General features: G+C 44.1%; 1 long non-coding RNA gene across 1 annotated transcript in view; it reads left to right on the top strand.

The window, feature by feature from the left end:
* Window positions 1-17,292: 17,292 nt before the first annotated feature.
* Window positions 17,293-20,113, top strand: part of LOC109288613 — a 27,219-nt gene continuing 24,398 nt past the window's right edge. Inside the window, exons 1-2 of the long non-coding RNA XR_002095194.1 lie at window positions 17,293-17,630; window positions 17,855-18,163. This is a non-coding gene — a long non-coding RNA (uncharacterized LOC109288613). The remainder of the gene's footprint in view (window positions 17,631-17,854; window positions 18,164-20,113) is intronic.

A 20,113-nucleotide genomic window follows, 5' to 3' on the forward strand; every position in this document is an offset into this window, starting at 1 on the left:
GGACCCAAAAAAAACCAGGGTTTTTTTTTTTTTTTTTTTTTTTTTTTTAACTACAGTATTAACTCAAGTTACTGAACTTTAGTGAAAACTGCCTCACTATAAATCAAACCTTAGCTGCTGTGTCCATGCTTGCTTTGTGCTTGCTCGTATGTAGCATTTATGCTCTTAGGGGTACTGTTAGACTATTTATGCTGCAAAAAGAAGCAGGAATTTATAATCAGGTGAACTCTGCAGGCTGTGTCTGTTTTCTGAGAACTTAGAATGCAACGCTACCAGCTAACCAGTAGACTCCAGTACAATTGTATTGGTAACAGTGTTGTTCACTCCAGCCTAAAATCCAACAGATTAGCCCAAATTAAAAACCACCACTGTATTGGAGTTAAATGTCTAATCTGCAATGAGACTTGAATTAGGCTACATGCATTACTAAGATAGGCAAGCCTTATGTAGTGCTGGTTCCAGGGACTACTTCCTCACTTCCAAGGGATCTTCCTGTATTGTCTCTGCTGGGAACCTGCTTACACAGGGACAGACTTCTCCATGTGCACAGAGGCTCCCCCATATTTACATAATCATACAGTTTTAGTCCCTATACTTATTAGATACAAGGTACAGGGAACAAGTGAGGCCATATTACTATTCCTTGTTACAGATGAGTTTCTAGATAGAATACAGTGTGCTGCCTGAGAACTAATTTTACCTAGAGTTACTATAACATGATATCCCTTCTGTGGTGCAAACAAGACCATTTTATTGCTAGGTCTCTAATTCCTTTATATAAATACATACTGAAACAGCAGCACTTATTTATATGCATGTGAAAAAAAAAAAAGCTGAAGTTCTTGTCCTATCTAAATCATGTGACCCATCTTGGTTTTGTGTACTCACTTTAGTTTTTGAGTCTGCCTCTCCTGTGGAACAAAATGAGGCATCTGAAATCAGTAGTGGTTTAGCTGGGACAGTGTCCTTGTTGAGAGGTCCTGTCCAGATAGGCAAGCCTTATGTAGTGCTGGTTTGCTGTAGTACCAGCAAGCTGCTGGTTTTTTAGGATGGTAGAATTTACTGGCTGCTTAATAAAATATTTGGCTGGGCCTTCATGAAAGAGCCTCATGCTGAAGAAAACCGCACATCTGTTGAAATGCCTGGTATGCTTTGTTCACCATGTGAGTGTTTCTTCCTGGAAAACCAAGCATTTCAACAGGTGTGCAGTTTTCCTTCAGCATGAGGTTCTTTCATGCAGGCCCAGCCAAATATTTTACTAATCAAATGAAGACTGGTACTTGAGCAGTGTACTTTCAAAGCGGCCACAATGTTTCGTCCTACTAGCAGTAATCTGAATTGCACGACAAGACTTTTGTCTTGAATGGTGGAGCAGAAAGTGTGATGGTGGGATTCTGGGAGCACTGCAGATGCAACGGTTCTTTACTCTGAGATTGGGAACTGTAAGGGGAGGATGGGAAACAGGTTCCTGGACACAAAACCAACTGGAGCGTATTCATGAATAATTTGATGAAGGATTCCAGGAGCAGGAGGTACCATTGACTGCTGGTAAACTTGTAAATAAGAGCTTTGCTGCGGCGGGGCTTAAGGGCAGGAATCTGCATTCCTTGTCCAGCTGCACTCATCAAAGCTATGCTCAGGGGGCTTTTATGCCCTACAATAAAGTAACTTTCTTGAGGAAAACTTACCCCCCACCGGCGCCAAGACAAATTGTTAATCTTGCTACCAAATCTTTTCATGCCACTCATCTAGACAGTTATGTACTCTCCTGTGCGCAAAGTTCCTAAAGTACTGAATGATCATGACCACTTTGGAAGTATGCAGTACAAGGCATTTTATCAACAACAAGGTATACAGCAATTTGCATAATCACATAATCTAATTTTGCATAGAATATAAATTTAAACTGGTGTCTAGGTGTGCTTTCTGGGTTTTGGGGGGTTTTTTTCCTTTCTCTTTGGGAAGAAGAAATGAATGGCCTTTCTCTTAGATCTGAGACTGTTTTGAAATATAGTAATGAAATTGGGTAGAAAGAGTAGGTGAGAAATATTGAAACTGCCAATCAAATTAAACCCAAAAGCATGTAACTGTCTTGGTGTGGGCTGGTGGTCACATTTTGTTCTGTTTTGTGAAATGCTTCACTTTGCCAAAATGGCAGCATTTTACATTCATAAATGATGAGACAAAATATGAGGCTTTGGTGAGTTGGATACAAAACCTAATCAAGCATGTTTGCTACTCTCTAGACCCTTGGGGATTGATTGGCATGTTGAAGGAAGGCTTCATGCATATTAATGGTGCATTTGGGTCAAAAGTAGTACTTCGCAAGAAGCTTGATTCTCTGACTTGCAAGGAGGATGCAATGTCTTATTAAGCAGGAAGAATTCTCAGGAGCAGGAAATGGAAATGCATCAAAAGGAAGTTTAAATATATTGGTAATTGAAAACACCGGTCAGCTTTTTGGTCCTTCCTAGATGACCTACAAAAATTCTATATTGGAGGAACAGGCAGAAGTTAAATAGGTTTAAAAAGGATTTGTGCTGTAAAGATTACTCCTGGCATATGTTTCATTGATCATGCACCCCCCCAAAGCCAAAAGAAAAAGAAAAGAGTAAATGAGCAGTTGTTCAACTATGACCTGGCAACGTCTTTAAAAACTAATTGTGGAATAGTCTGAAGTATGCCAAATGAAGGCTCCACTGTAAAATGCCAAGGTGCTTGCCAACTAATCTGGGTGTTTGTGTTTAGCATTCTTTGTTACTGACTTCTTAAGTAATTTTTTTAACTACATTTTCAAATTGTAAGTGATTTCTGAGAGTTTCTCTGCTTAAAACTCCAATGCATTGTGATATATAACTAGATATGGTTTATAATTAACATGATGCTGACTGCAACCTAACATAGACCATAAAAGATGTTGAACAGCAGGGGGTTAAACAGTTAGTGGACACTATATTAAATGCTATTTGCCCTGGTGCATGCATGGTACTCAGTCAAGGTCAAGATTATGCTCACAGCTGAATTCAAACATCATAAAACTGTAATGTAGACACGCCTAGAGATGCTCTTTGTCTGCACTGCACTCGAGTGTGATTTCAACTTGCACTTGTTCCATGCACTTCCCAGATTAAAGTTATTAAACTTTACACATATGCAGTGACACTTCTGACTGCAGTACAGACCTCTCTTTAGATAAAACACCTTTCCCCCTCTCTCCTTTTCCCTCTCCAATTATTTTACAAAAATATTCAGCTTTCTATACTGTAAATGTTGTCAATCTTGCCTAGCATTTAGCTACCATTGCAGAGTCCCTTTCGCTCAGCACTGAGTTTATTGCTTTAAAACTGTCCAACTTCTAAGTGTCTGGGGCTGCACATCCCCAGCGGGGCCAAGGCTGCTCTGGCTGTACAGTGGTATAGTTGCGGGAGCCCCAGCTTCTCTGGACATCCTACAGACTGCCAGTTGAATAGCTGTTTTAAGACATTAAATCACTTTGCTACGTGGTTTCTCAGAGGGGGAAAAACATTAAATAAACCAATGACAGCCCTCTCCACCAATAAGCAGTAGGACTGGGACCATTGGGGGGGCGGGGAGGGGGAGGGGGAGGGCAGGCCTGCCATTATGAGCCCTCGGAGATGGTGACCAGCCCCACAATCTGTCTGAAGTCGGCCGGCCACTGCCTCAAGTTTGGGTAGACCTCTATCCATAGGGAACGCTAGGAGTTCTTTCTTTTGCCCCTCTTTTTTTCTGAACTCCATGAGAGGACCAGATTTTCCAGTGTGGGCTTTCTCTGGAGTCGGCGTTGTCTATAGGCACAAGAAGTTGACCTAGGTGCCAGGAGAATTGAGTGAGGTAGACAAGAAGTTGAATGTCCTGTAGCTGAAATTACGAAACTCAAAGAATTGCGGTTGGGTTCCCTGAGGGATCAAGTGACACCTGCTATGCTGATCAGTCCTGGAAACAGAAACTGAAGGAAAATAGTCCCTAACTGCTGTTTCCTGTGAATCTGTCTAAATTGCACTCTCGGCTTTGAGAGGTAAGTAGAGGGAGCTACTATCCATTATATACCAGTATTTCGATGTTGCTCTTCATCATGAGACAGTTAAAATGGTCCTGAAAAATCCTTTGTGGTTTTTTCCCTTGAATCATTTCATCACTCACATAGTCTTGTAGTTTTTCAATAGTTCTGCATCTTTCTGCATAAAGCCTAAGCCTAATAAACCAGGGAACTAATATTTCCAATAGTTTACAAGGCACGTACTCAGAAACCCTTTAGGCCTGGAAGGCTCATTGGTTCAAACAAATGGTGCTATAATTAAATTGGTTATCTACTTACTTTGAGTAGTATTTGACAGCTCCTTAAAATATTACCTACTTAAAAGTTCAGTGACCTGCTACTTAGACTAGGAATCAGTACTGCTGATAACGTAATGAGTATGCAACAACATGTGGTGAAAGTCCTGTTATGATATCTCTAGTGGAATGCATCGATAATTAGGTACTGCAGTGTTTTCATGAAGAGTTTTATTAAGGCTTCCTAATGTCCCTACATAGTGTAAATGTTTTTGTCTGAAATGTGTCTGTCACATGCTGACTGTGGTCAAGACAGACCTTCCATAGTGACCTCTGATGAGAGCACTCCTATTATAACTAAAGGGCTATTCCAGTGGTTCTCAACCTCTTTAGACTCAAGGCATCGCTCACTGGATTTGAGGCACCTCTCAGTAGTTTCAAGGTCCCCCTCAGACAATGTTAATGTTTCGGTTTCATTCATTTATTAACTACAGAAAAATAATAGAGCAATTCTTTTGTTGCGAAAGCTACCACAGCAGGTCCAAATGTTTTTAACACTACAGATTCCTATTTGAAAACTCTGGGTTTATCTCATAAATCATGTTCACACACTTAACAGTGTGAACATTGAGTTGTGCCCCATGACATTTAAAAGGATCTCAAGGCACCCTAGGTTACCATGGCACCCTGGCTGTGAATCGCCATGCTATTACCCAGCCCTACTGTGGGCTGGGTAACCCCACTTATTAATAAATTAGAGTTACCATCCCTGTGACAGCTGGTATGAGGATATGGCAGTTAATGTTTCTAAGTCCTTTGAACACACAAGCACTATATGTGGCTATCTTCATGCAATGTAGCCATGATAGTGGCATACTTCCTCTTGTGATATCTATGCATTAGAGACCAATTAAATCTACCCTTAAATCCTTAGGTCTATTTCACTTGTTCCATAAAAAATGCAGCTGATTATTTAGGACCTTACCCAGAAGGTCAGTTAGAGTCTTTATTTACTAATGGGACTTGCATTGATCCATAAATGGAAATGCCCTCCCTCCCCACAGCATAAAATTTAACCAGTAAAGGTCATTATGTCTGTCTGTCCCATATCTATCGTGTATGCTTCATTTCACTTGCATGCCAATAATAAGATATGAGCAAAATAACCCCCTGCAATAATAATAATACAGTTCAGTTTTTAGGCACTCTTGTCTAGATCTTAGCTCCTAAGATTTTCCTGGATTGCCGGATACAATAAAATAAATTATAATTTTACAAGTATAGAATAATTAGGTAACATGAACTTAAAACAATTTTTCCATTTTTTTTAATCCTCTTTCATAGTGAAACATTTTTCTTTTTCTCAGGGTGACATGCATTCAGCTTTGCTATCCAATCTGTTGTTCCTTGTTGTCTGCTTTGTACCAAAATTATGTTTTAACAACAAACATCTTTTAAACATTTCCTCCAGTCTGCATTTTATAAGCAGAGGCTCTGATTTTTTCTGTTTAAAAAGTGCAGATTCTCTGATTTTTTTTTAATCACAAATCCTCTGATTTAAAAAAATAAAATCTGTGTTTTTCTGTGATTAAAATGAAACACCGCTATATATGTATGTATGTATCAGTTGAATACAATGTTATATTTACAATTTTAAAGCAATTTGGAAGCCTATCAGTGCCTCCCTCAGTAGCTATTCTATTATAAAAGCCTACGTCTGTCTGTAACACTTTATTTGCACTCTGATTGGCTAACAGAAACAGCCAATCAGACTGCTCCAAGCATGGGGGAGCGCTGCCTGATTCCAAAGCCGCGCAGAGGACTGGACAGAGGGTGGGGAGCCGAGGCCAGCTCCCCACCCCGCTCCCTGCAAGAGGCAGAGCAGTGGCAACATGGGGCATTAGGTGGCGGCACTCATCCCAGCCCCCTATCCCAACTTGCCCACTTGTCAGTGTTGACAGGGAATTGGCTAGTAATAAAATAAATTGTAAATACCTGTAAATTTTGGCATGTCATTTTGGGTTTTTTATCATGGAAAATCAGAGCTCCCTCTACCTCCTTCACTCACCAGGATGTGGGTCCAGCTGCAGCTGTCTCCCTGTACTACTTTGTGGTACTGTGCAGCCCTAGTACGCTTGTGCCCTGCCCGTGCCATTGCCCCCAACTCCCAAGTCACAGCCCCCCAGCCCTACCAGTGCCCTTCTCTCCTGACCCACAGCTCCCTGGCTCTGCCAATGGCCCTCACTCCAGACTCACAACCCCCGGCCCTGCTGGTGCCCCTCACTCCAGACCCACAACCCCTTGCCCCCTCCAGCCCTGTTGGAGGGGGGCCCCCAGCTGCCAGAACTGCAGGGCCAGGCACCTGGGTCTGAGCCCTCTGCCCCCCCAAGCAGTGCCCAAGCCATGGCTGCCACCCATGGGAGGCAGCGGCCACTGCAGCCCAAGTGGAGAGTGGAACCACCTCCTCCTCCCCTGCAGGCGGCACGGCTGGAGTGGAGCCCGTGAGTGGGGCGGATGTGGACTTGTAGCTGTGGGCTTGAGCTCCCTGCCCTGCTGCCCTCCTCCTGGGAGCCCCTGGAGGGCAAGACCCAGCAGGGCAGGGCAAGGCAGGATGGAGAGGCTCAGTGCCGCTGCTGGGAGCCCTTCGCCGCCATGAAGAGGCACCCCCTGCCTACCCGGCAGCAGTAAGGGGCACAACTGCACTGCCGACCCCACTGCTGCCAGACAGGGGTTTTTTCCATCAAAAATATAATGTCAATTCAGAGTGAAGGAGAGTCTGGGAGGGCAATGTTAGAAGAAAAGTATGGAAGGGGAAGTGCTCTGTCCTCACTATCCTAATCTGTCTGAGTCCTGAACGCCAGTCCTTTGTCACCGGGCTGTCTTTCTCGTGCTAATGAAACATTCATGTATTGTTGCTCTTGCTTTCGTTCTATTTAGGTTTTCAAAAAGCTGAGTAACCATTTGCACTCAGTCTGCCTAGTCTGTCCAGGTAAGTTGTGCTTCAAGAGATTCTCAGTGTTGTTCCAAATTTTCTTTACTTCTGTAATGTTTAGTGCATTTTTTCAGCAATTGCATGTAATTTAACCCAGACTATTTGCTTGTTCAGTTTAATAATATTGGACTACAGAGGAATACATAATAGATGTAATCAAATAGAAGTTCTCTTGCATTTGAATTTTGCTGACTTTGCTTCTTGAGCTCTGTCACAATACTAAGTTCTATAGATGATCTTTTCCCCAAACACTTGTGCCATTGTGACAGGTTGCTTTAAAAAGTCCCTCTGCTGTCACCACCACAATTACAGTTTACATTTCCACAAGGGTCTCTCTGCATGACAAATACCATCGTATCAAGGTCCTTGTTTACAACATGGCTATTCACTTACATGCATACTTCTAGTTGGTAGCAGAATATTAACATGGGCCTAATTTAAAAAAATCTCTGAGTCATTTTGCTATTGCATTTGGACCCTATGAATCTTAATTATTTCTTGGTCATTGAAAGTCATGATATAGTTTTATGTAAGCTTTGCCATGATGGCATCCTATTAAGCTCAGTCTGCACTGAACCTGTTCGGAGCATTCACACTGCAACCTCAGTTTAAAGTTCAAGTTCAGAACCAAATTTAAACCAGAATATTTATTGCATGCTGATATCGTAGTAAGGGAGAAGGTTCCACTGTGGTCCTTTCCTGCATTTCGGTGAGAATTTTGATGTGTTCCTACAGATTTCTCAAGGCTAGCATGGACATTATCCACCCATTTTACTAAGATACAAAAAGCTCATCCCCTCTGCTACCTTGAGGTAGAAAAGTATAGTATTCTTGGAGAGTCCAAACCAGCAAAGTGCCAGGTACTCCCACTAAATTCACTGGAAGTCGAGGGCACTTAGCTCTTTGCAAAATCAGCTTCTGACTCAGCTCCCTAATGGTGTTACAGCCCTAAATCTGTGAGGTGCTAAGCAACATTATTCCCTTGACTTTGGCATATGGAGGCTCCATAACATTATCTATAGAACAAATGCTGTCCATTCCTTACAACTTCAATGCAAGAAGGAAACAAGTTTTTATTGCCACTAAACTCAAATTACCCAGTGATTTCTATTTCCATATCAAGGAAGACACAGGAAAAGCAAGTTCTAATGTTAAGTGCATTTGTTTTTCATAACATTTACATACAAATTAAGCATGCCTTATGACAAATAACCAGAGGGACCTCCCTTTCCTGCCCCCCAGCTCTGGCATCTCAGTTTTACAGTCACTCTTATTTATTTGAATAGTACTGATGGTGTAGTGGATGGTTCATATTAGGTATAAAGTTACAGTCCCTGCCCTAAGGATCTTATTTCCTTTGTGGACAGTACATAGACCTGAGGAATCAGGGAAAAGCAATGTGATTGAAGGTTTTAGGCAAGGTTTAGGGACAGACTAAGCACTTGCAGGCATATTTGAAGAAGTGCATCTCCAAGAGAAGAGGATGAAGAGGAGACAGCTGCCTTCCAAAGATGGGAAAGGAAGGCTATAGCTAGTCACCCAAACAGCATGGAGTGAAGGTCATAGACTGATAGAAAAGCAGGGCAGAAAACTACCTGAGGAGGTTATCTAGTCCAACCACTTGCTCAAGGCAGGAATGTTCCTGTTCTAAACCATTGCAGACGCATGTTCGTTTAACCTGCACATCTCATGAAAAGGCACTGCAGAAAGTATGGAGCATGGATGTAATGTTTACATCAGCATTTTGGAGGACTGAAGAGGTGTGAGGTGTATGTCTGTGTCCAAAGGGAAGAAAGCTGCAATGATTTAAGTGTGTGAGGGTGTTCACATTAGCTCTAAGGGATAGGTGGAATAGAAAATTAGATGGAAAATTCTGGGAATAAATAAAGCAGCTGCAGTGTTCAGCAAGTGTTACTGTGAGGTTAGGAGAACCAAAAATTGCACACAAGTTATGAGCATGAAGTATATGCTGGAGTAAGAGCACAAGAGAAAGGTTTAGGAGGAAAAATAAGGTATGAAGTTTTAGCTGTGGGTTAGTTTATCAGCAGCAGCCATTTGTGAAGAGGTGCTGGAAAGCCAGAAATATGTCCCTGAACTAAAGGGAAGGGGAGGATCAGAGAGGTGTATCTCTAGGAGCTGGTATATAGATGCTTCAATTGTACAACTAGATAAGGTCACTCAGATACAGGAGGTGAAGTGGGGATCAAGGATCAGGGGCCAGGGCAGGCTTAGGAACAAGGGGGCGGCATGGGCACCTACAGGAGGCCTCAAATGTCTCTACACAAATGCTTGAAGCATGGGGAAAAAGCAGGAGGAACTCACCCTCCTGCTAGCTAGCAAAAACCCAGACCTAGTGGGGCTTACAGAAACCTGGTGGGATTCTACCCATGACTGGGCATTGGACATCAAGGGATACAGGCTGTAGAGGTGAGACAGAGCAGGGAAAAGAGGTGGGGTGTAGCGCTATACGTCAAAGAGCAATACATGTCCTCAATGATCAGGATAGGGTCAGAGGAGGGGAAAAATGAGACTCCCTGGGTAAGAATGCACGGGAGTCATGGGGAAAGGCACTTGATAGTGGGCATCTACTACAGACCGCCTCGCCGGGGGGAGGAGCTGGACCTGGAATTCTCAGGCCAGCTCACGGAGGCTGTAAAGTCAAGGGATGTGGTTGTCATGGGTGACCTAAACTACCCAGACATCTGCTGGCAGGAGCAGTCAGCCAGGTCTGACTGCTCACGTAGGTTGCCAGCCGGGATACAGGACCTCCACCTAACCCAGGAGGTGCACAGTCCCACCAGGGGAAATGCCTTGCTGGACTTGGTCTGTGCCACAGGCGATGACCTGGTGAGGGATCTGCGGGTACTCGACCACCTGGGCGACAGTGATCCGCCAATGCGAGGAAGTGGTCAGTAAGGCTAACCGCACCTTGTTGTGCATCTACAGGCAGGTCCAGGGAGGTGATCCTTCCCCTCTATGAGGCATTGGTGAGGCCGCAGTTGGAGTACTGCATCCAGTTCTGGGTGCTGCACTTCAAGAGGGATGTGGCTGCACTGAGAGGATCCAGAGGAGGGCCACTCGCATGGTCAGGGGGCAGCAGGGCAGGCCCTACGAAGATAGACTAAAGGGCCTGAATCTATTCAGCCTCCACAAGAGAAGGCTGAGAGGGGATCTGGTGGCGGTTTACAAACTCACCAGGGAGAATTTACTATCCAGTGTAGGGTGGTGAAAGCAAGCAGCAAGGCAGAGGTACTCAGCTTCAGGAGGGCTGACTTCTGTAAGCTAAGAGGGTTAGTAGGAGAGGCATTGGGGTCTCGGAGCTTCAATGAGATGGGAGTCCAAGACGGGTGGCTGTTCCTCAAGGAGACGATCCTCTGAGCTCAAAGGGAGTTAGTCCCAATGTGCACCAAGGGGGCCAGGAGTGCTAACAAGTCCCCATGGCTCGGCAAAAGCATCCAGGGATGCCTGAGGGCAAAAAACGAGGCGTACAAACAGTGGAAGCAAGGGCTATCACCAGGGAGGATTACACCTCCATTGCTCGGGACTGCAGGGAGGCTGTTAGGAAGGCCAAGGCAGAGATGGAGCCAGGGCTTGTGACCAGAATTAAGGATAATAAAAAGTCCTTTTTCAAATACATAGGAAGTAAGAAGAAGGCACTGGGTAACATGGGGCCCTTACAGGATAGGCTTGGTAATCTGGTGATTGCAGCAAACAAGGAAGCTGACCTCTTTAATGAATTCTTTGCCTCTATATTCCTAAACAGGGACCAGGGCTTCTCCCCCACTAGAACTGTGGATGGACCCAGGGGAGGCACCACCATGCCTAGGGTAAGGGACAACCTAGTTAGGGAACTTTTGGAGGGGCTGGACATGTTTAAATAAGTAGGTCCAGATGCTTTTCACCCAAGGGTGCTGAGGGAATTGGTGGGGGTCATAGTGGGGCCCCTGGCACAGCTCTCTGACTCCTCATGGGGCACTGGCCAGGTACCAGAGGATTGGAAAAAGGCTAATGTGGTCCCCATTTACAAGAAAGGGAGAAAAGAGGACCCCGGCAATTATAGGCCAGTCTGTTTTACCTCGGTCCCTGGGAAGACCTTCGAGAAAATTATCAAGGAGTACATCTGCAAGGGCCCAGCAGGGGAGGTAATGCTCAGGGGCAACCAACATGTGTTCATTGAGGGCAGGTCCTGCCTGACTAACCTGGTTTCTTTTTATGATTGGGTCACAAACTCCCTGAATGAGGGTGTTGAGGTGGATGTCATCTTCCTGGACTTTAAGAAGGCCTTTGACATGGTTTCCCACCACATCCTCTTACGAAAACTTGGTGACTGTGGCACTGAGGCCTACACAGTCAGATGGGTGGCAAATTGGCTTGGTGGTTGCACCCAGAGAGTGGTGGTGGACTGGTCATTTTTGACCTGGAGGGATGTGGGCAGGGGAGTCCCCCAGGGCTCAGTCTTGGGGCCCGTATTGTTCAACGTCTTCATCAGCGATCTGGAGGTGGGTGTGGAAAGCACGCTGTCCAAATTTGCTGATGACACCAAGTTGTGGGGCGAGGTGGGCACACTGGAGGGGAGGGAGAGAATCCAGCTAGATCAGACGGGTTACAGAGGTGGGCGGATGGGAATAGGATGGAGTTCAGTGCAAACAAGTGCAAGGTGCTGCATCTAGGGAGAAGGAACCAGCAACGCACCCATAGGCTGGGGAACACCCTTCTTGTCAACACGGTGGCAGAAAGGATCTTGGAGTCATTGTTGACTCCAGGATGGACATGAGCCGCCAATGCGAGGAAGTGGTCAGTAAGGCTAACCGCACCTTGTGCATCTACAGGCAGGTCCAGGGAGGTGATCCTTCCCCTCTATGCGGCGTTGGTGAGGCCGCAGTTGGAGTACTGCATCCAGTTCTGGGCGCTGCACTTCAAGAGGGATGTGGCTGCACTGACAGGATCCAGAGGAGGGCCACTCGCATGGTCAGGGGGCAGCAGGGCAGGCCCTATGAAGATAGACTAAAGGGCCTGAATCTATTCAGCCTCCACAAGAGAAGGCTGAGAGGGGATCTGGTGGCAGTTTACAAACTCACCAGGGGGAAAAAGCAGGAATTGGGGGAGGCTCTGTTCGCCCAGGCACCACTGGGGGTTACTAAGAATAATGGCCACAAATTGTTAGAGAGAAGGTTCAGGCTGGACATCAGGAGACATTGCTTTACAGGTAGGGCTGCCAAGCTCTGGAGTGGGCTCCCAAGGGAGGTGGTGCTCTCTCCTACCTTGGGGGTCTTCAAGAGGAGGTGGGACAGATATTTGGCTGGGATGATATGACCCTGACACCTGTTCCTGCCCAGGGCAGGGGGCCTGACCTGGTGAGCTGTTTAGGTCCCTTCCGATCCTAAGCACTATGATACTATGATGGCCTGTGTAGGAATACCATAGCGAGCGGGAAGGGGAAAGGAAGACTAACTCCTGACATAAATACTGCAAAGGGGTCTTCATCACTGTTCCTCTGACAACATTCCCTCCCCATAATCTCTGGATTACATTCTGTTGTGAATTAGCTAGCTGTGTTGTGGCAGACAGTCTGTGTTTGAAGTGGTGCTTCCAACAAAAAGAAGAATTGTTTCACCATAGAACGACTCCAATCTGTTGTACAAGACAACAAGGACAGACGTGTGGAACTGAACTGAGAGATTCTTCCTGTGCTGTGGCCCAAGAAGATAGAAATTCATGAGTGGAGTTTAGTTTTTTTCCACAGATTTTCCCTAGCTTTACTTTCTTTTAACAGATGCTTCCGTTCCTTCTGCTTGTGAAAATAGCTTTTATAGAGTAAGTCAACACATTGCTGTTCTGTTTGCTTTGAAGCTAGACACTGGAGCTTCCTCCTCCTCTCATCTTAGTAGAGCATTACTTCAGAAGGTTGTTATGATTTTTTTTAAATGCTTCATGCATTGCTAAAATCAAGGTCATAGGCTGTATTTGGAGATCCATCACAATTAATGTGACCCAGCAAAGCAATCAGCACTGCAGTTAGTACTTTCACATGTAATAGCCTCTTCCATATCAGCTATCCCATAGCGTCATCCATGCAGTCAGCTGCTTTATCACTATGATTCAATCACAACAGAAGCTAGAGGCAAGCCAGACATAGCAGAAATAACAGACTACCCTGTGCCAGAAGAGATTGTAAAAAAAGAGCTCAAAAGCACAAGCAAAACAAAACAGCAGTGCCTGAATCAACAGTGCAGTTGCAAAAGAATAGTAGGTGGCAGAGTTGTCACCAAAACTGAGTTTGGGTGGAGGAGTCTGCATGCTGTGCAGCCTGGCCTGGCCCTGGCTGTAACAGAGCACAGCAGCATGGGGCACAGCCCTCCCTCCTCAAGCTTCTGGCAGTGGCCAGCAGGCCAGATAGGATCCACTGGTGGGCTGGATACAGACTACGGGCTGTATTTCCCCACCCCGGGTCTAACCTATTAGTAAAAGTATACAAGCAACCCTGACACAACCATAAGAGAAAACCTGCAGGGGAACAATGGTGGTCAATGTCCTGCTGCTATGACAGTTGTTAAAATACTCTCAAGAGGTTCAAGGAAGAAAACCATGACCCTGCTACAAGGAAGGCAGCCCCCTGCTACTCCACAATCTGTATCAATCTGACTGTGGGGTAAAGTTCCTTTCTGACCCCAACTCTATAGTTTATGCAATTCCCCTAGCCTCGATAAAATCTTAGTCACTGGTATAACTCAAGTCCTTAACGTTAAGTATGCATGGTTAGCTGCGGTGCTGGGGCCCTAGTCAGTGCAGGTGAGATCAGATGAGTGATATAAAAGCATGCCTGTGCAAAAGAGAAATTGATGCTGTACTCTTGTCCATATTTTGTTGGGGCAGTCAAAAGAGAATACTTCCACCTTGACAGTCAGAAATTGCAGAGGGCATTGGCATGTGTTGGAAAAGGAAAACAATTAGATGAGAAATAGGGAGAGTAAAATAACTACATGGAAAGCAGGATGTTGGAAACCTCATCAGAAAGAGGCAATTTAATATTGTCTAAAAACAGCTGGCTTGGGAGCAGGAGAGCCTTGAAATACACATTTTGGTGAGGGCAAATTAGAGGGAAAAGACAATCATTCTCACATAGTTTATTGGGCCACCAAAAATGTCCTTAGGCGGCAGCATTACAGCTCCCATAAATGCATTCCAGAATATTGCCTTTTCCACAATGTTATTATTTATTATGCCTATTTATGCAAATATGCTCACTCACAACACCTGCCTGTTCTCTCCCCTTTCACACGTGATGAAGGTCCTAAACCATTTCTTACAGCATATTGGTCTGGCATTCTATTTATTTACCTGATGTGTCCTAAAACCATTGTCAACTAACAAAACTAAGCTGTATTTCACAGTGCTGATGTCGCTGGGGTGCTGTAATTCTCCAGAACTGATCTAAACCTGCTCTCAGCTGTGATGTATAGCTTCCTTCAAGTGTAAGATTACATGAACAGCAAGCAGTGTTTTTCTCCTGCTAACTTACTTGCCATTTAAATACCTGACACCAACACACACCATTTAGTAGCCATCCTGAATTACTGCAGAGAAAAACAATTCCCTCAGTTGTCAGAGAAATGCCATCTTTTTTGCCAAAAGTCAATTTGAGAATAGTCAGAGTTCTCGCTCTCAGGTGTTGGCAGCATTTCTGACCTCATGTTTATCTATCTCATCTAATCCCTCATGCACCAATTACTGAGGTATTGAAGCCTCTTTGTGAAAAGTGAGTCAGTACAGGTGCTGCAAGCTGGTTTCTGGTTTTGGAGCCATATGGCAGATATGTGAGAATAAGGTGAGTGTTTTACAGTGGACACTTAGCAAAATCTTATTTTCAGCCATGCAAACCAGATTGGCTAGGTCAATGACAGTCCTGTAACTCATGGGTATGATGCCATCCCGTGGTGTTAGATTGGCTGATGCATCATATGGAAATAAATAATTCTCAGGATTTATAAAGACTTTTCTGAAACCCTGATCTTTTGGTAGCCATCTCAATATTCTAGTGACAAACCAAATCATACCGATAACAGTTTTTTATTCCCATTGAAGTACAAGGAACTGTGTTCCCTGGGGTGGCAGAAGAAGGAGTAATTATTTCATAGACTCCAAATCAGATGGATGCACCTAGAATTCTGAAATTGCTTCTGAAAGCTGATGTCTAAAGCAAACAACTACACTGTTTATCCTCAAATAACACTAGCTTGACTTCGTGCAACCCACAAGGCTATCCACTTTTTACCTATATAGAGAATACAGGCAAATGTCACTTGTTACCAGAAAGAATTTGCAATAAAATATAGAGCAATATAGAAGCAACATGTTCTCTGTGTGGGCATTAAATATTCCTTTTTATTCTGCTCATTAACCATAACAGTGCATTCATTCAGGATTATCTTATCTTTTCTGAATTATAAATTAAAAAGGCATGCTCAGTGCTCACATACAAAATATTTCTTATAGGAGTGAGAGAGACAAAAAGTATTAATAAATGCCAACCCTCTTCCCAGCTCCAGTGACTGTACTGTACAACATTTAATTACTAGAGAAGCAGCTCTTTATCATTTTTTTTACCCCCTAGGTGAGAGCTACTCTTCTAAGCAGCTTTCTGGCAGATTTTGATTCCTAAGAGGCAGCTATAATTAATATTTCATAGAGGCTCAGTTTAACAGGTGGCATGCTAATCTAGTATGACAACTCTGTGCCCAGGGTCGATAACCCAGTCAAAGTGTTCCACAGATATTGACTAGATCACTTGACTTTTATGACAAGTGGGGAATAAAATACAGTGCTCCACCGTCTAAAGATATCAAGAGTAGTCGGAGTCAGCAACTTTACTTCTTGGCATGCTTGAACAGTTTATATCTCCAGGGATTTTCACCTCCAGGTCTCCTGCCATCATGTGAGTGGGGGATGCTCAGCATATCTGGAAATCAGCCCCTCATCAGACTTCTACCAGCAGGAAAGGGGAAGTTTATTGCTTGGCCCCTTAACTGCTGCAGAAATGCATGTGAATGTTAGCATCAGGTTAACTGAACACCCGTTCAACTCAGCAGAAGGCAAGTGCAAAGCATCTTGTCTGTAACATGCCTGAGAAGTGTGCTCTTCTTGCATAATTTCTTGCCAAATTGCATTTTACTGATTCGAAGGGACATGTTGCTGAAATGTACACATCCCCACAGCAGTAAAGGGATTAAATCAAGTAAGCAATAGGCCAAATATCCCTTCAAGATGCTGCCATTTTGAGTCAGTCACAAAATACTTTACAAATTCCATATTCTTTGGGGAAGCTCATTGCTAGATGATGGTGATTTGTTTTCTTAGAACTAGCTTCAAGCATTTGTGGAGCCAACAGCAGTTGCCTGAAACTCCTAAAAGTGAGGAGGGGAAAGGGCACTCCTTTTAAAAGGGAAAAAGTAGTTTAAATTAAGGCTCCTTCAAAATATTTGGCTCTAGAACTATCTTCAGGCACCACTCCAAATCTAAGTTACAGTGTCTGGCTTGGTGAAGTATGACAAGAATGCTGTTAAAATATTTTATCCAGGATGTGAAGTGTTGGGGCTGGTGCATTAGGGCATGACAGAAGAGTTGGCAGTAAACCAGAAAATCTTCTGATGGAGACACAAAGCTACAAGACCAAGGTCAGCTCAGCTGACTGAAGACTAGGGAGGAATCAACAGAGAGTGGATCCTTGTGTGCCAGACCATATGTAGCACTGATGCCCTGAAAAATCCTGTGCAATAGTACTCGGAATGGAATATTGCATTAATAATGGTGACATGTCTAATACCATGAGACATCAGGCAGGATGATGGCTGAGTGACAACTAAGATGCTCATATTATTTCCAATTTGTCACTTAAAAAAAGAAAGTCCATAGAAAATCAGACGCAAGAAATGACTTTGAGAGCTCACTGTTTCTGACCGGAGCTGATCTGTTATCAGTGCTTGTCTTCTCCTAATTGAAGGTCACCATACTGTCTTCACCTACAGGAAAGCCTATCAAACCATCCTTCATTCTGTCACTGGAAGCATTTGACTCTTACGTGCAGTTCTTGAAAGTTCTCTGTAATTGGTGATCCTGGAATTTCTCATTCCAGCTGATTAAACAGAAACTTGGAAGCTTTATTTTTAACAAAAGAGCTTTGTTTCAGATGCAGCCTGTTCTGAACTAGCTGAAGTTGCTGTTTCTTTTTGGCTGCTGCCCACTGACTGGCTTTCCTCTCTGTGCAGGGTATCTCATGATTTAGTGTCTTTTTGATCAGCGGGGCCCAGATCTGGAAAATGTGCCTGTTAACCTGGCTGGAGCCAGGTAGGTGAGTAGTGCTCAATTAATAATCAACCCATTGTTTTCTTGAGGGCTCTTATGGTATTTTCCACAGAGATATTTGAACTTTAGTTATTGCTTCATTGCCTGTTCCTTCTAACAGCCCTCTTGATTTAACTCTATGCAATCAGGCAGAATACTATCAAGCAGGTGTAAACTGAGGTTCATATAATCTTCCTAAAAATAATACTGGTTTTCCCTTTTTCTCCACAGATGAATAGGGACTACATAAATGAAACCTCATGGAATCCAGCCTGCATTTGCACTGTGGGGGTTGCTGCCATGTTACAGTGCCCACCCTGTGGCAGCTAGGTCCCTGATTGGACATGGCTTTGCCAGCAGAAGAAATGTTTTGTTGCTTGACCCACAGCAGCTCCTATGAATGACAGAATCACTGCTGCAGGACCTAACTTCTACTGGCAAAGCTGTCTACACTACACTAGGTTTTACCAGTAGCACCACCTTATCTACAGAGTGTGATCGTCATATGGCCTTTGCCATACTGGCAGTCTTGCAATGTAGGTAAGAGCCCTGTGATACATCTGTTGGCCCTGTGAATTGGCTTATTTGGTTATCACTTTTTTAAGTGAAGCTTAAGCACCTGCACTCTCAAAGCCCTTCACAACCAATTCTCACCTTGCTCATCGTCTCTCAAGCCATATCAAGCTGTCAGCTCCTGCCTCCTACCCAGCAATTAGACAGCTTCCATCACCCACTTGCTACATTTTCTAACAAGTACCTTCATGCACTTTCATGCTCGCCATAACCATCTGCAAAGTGCCCTCCTTATCATCATCCAAATCCCTCCTTACAACTCTCCAGTGCTGTGATGCCCACAAAAACTTGACCATAGTTAGGCTGCCTATGTGAAGATATTGCTGCCAATAACACTGACTGGTATCATTTCATTCTTTCCTGTATTCCACAGTCTGTCTGCATCCATCTCCTTTTTCCTTTAGTTTTGCTTAGGATACAAGCCCCATGGGGAAGGCACTATCTCCTTGTTCTGTGTTTGTACAGTACTTAGCACAATGAGGCATGGCCCATGACTGGGGCTCTGAGGTCCTACACTATCCTAAATATTGATGTTGATCATTCTGTAGGGAATTTAATAAAATGGAAGTAATCTCAGAGGGCAGAGAAAAGATTCAAGAATACAGAGACCAGCCAATCAGACTTATTTTTAGAACGTGGCCAGTGCCAAAGATAGTGCACTGGACTTGCTGGTGACAGGGTCAGTTATAACACACAGCCTCATCATGCAACAAGGTGGTGAGTTTACTATGACCAGCACTTGGTCCTAGCTCCTTCCATCTACCATGCTAATCATTGCCCCTTCTTCTCCCTCCATCTTTTGTATCTCTCTGTGCAATTTCCCCATCACCTGCCTTATGACTTCAGCACTGGTTTTTGAAATGTGAATCATATATTGGCTCAGAACACTGCAGGATACTTTGGTCCATGTATTTTATGCCAATCATAATTCTTTTAATTAAAGCCATACCCACTGGTATATGCAATCAGGATTTGTAGGTGCGATAAAAAATAAAAATGTACTGAAGCAGAAAGACAGGGGCAGGGGGGCTGGACTTGATCTTCCGAGGTCCCTTCCAGCCCTAATGTCCATTAAATCTATGAAATCTATGATTGCTGTAAACTGATTTTTCTTCCTCTTCCACTAGGACATAGATTGCTTACTGAACATCAGTGAAGGTTTCCAGACTCAGGAAAGTGAAAGGCTTCACCTACCTTCAGGCTTCAAGATTCCTTCCCTGACCAGCCCCACCGGCACCCCAGTTTCCTAAGGACTGATACTATAGCACTTGCTTGCTGAACTAGATGTGTTTAAGGTTCCCAGTTGTTCTGAGGTGTCTAGCAGAAAGCATACAGTGAAAATTGGTAGTGTCAGAGTTGAAATAAGGATCCAGCTGTTACAGGATTCATTCTTTCAGCCCCGTTACAATATTCATGGCAGCACAATGATTTGTAACTTTGGGGGACTTCTGTTTGGATTCCATTGTTTCAGGGAGTTAGGCGGCCTGCTGCCTCTCTGCTCTGTGCCCCACTTAGAAAGACAAGATTGTAAATCTGGACAAAACATGGCTTTTATGCATTGTTTCTCTTTGTTTCTGCATTTAGCTGCTAGAAACCCGCTGGAGCTGCAAAGAACAATGACATAAACAAGTTGGGGGAAAGGAGATGAAACATGAAAAAAATTGGCATTGTCATTCTGTGTCCAAGAAAGTGGAGGAGACAGTTTCATAAATAAGGTCCCTGTGGATATTGACTTTTGAGAGGAGCAGACTGCAGGCAGCGATCTTTCTTGATGTGACACCCTCCCATGACAGTGCCAGGACCCAAGTGAATAAGTACTTTCATTGCTGTGTTTACCAAGATTGCTCTCTATTTTCTTTGTGACTTTACTATCCCTCTGCCCAGCACTTTACTATGGACAACTGCTGTTCTGTTTCT

This window comes from Gavialis gangeticus, unplaced genomic scaffold, assembly GCF_001723915.1.
Source record: "Gavialis gangeticus isolate Ggan-Ray unplaced genomic scaffold, GavGan_comp1, whole genome shotgun sequence".
Taxonomy (NCBI): domain Eukaryota; kingdom Metazoa; phylum Chordata; order Crocodylia; family Gavialidae; genus Gavialis; species Gavialis gangeticus.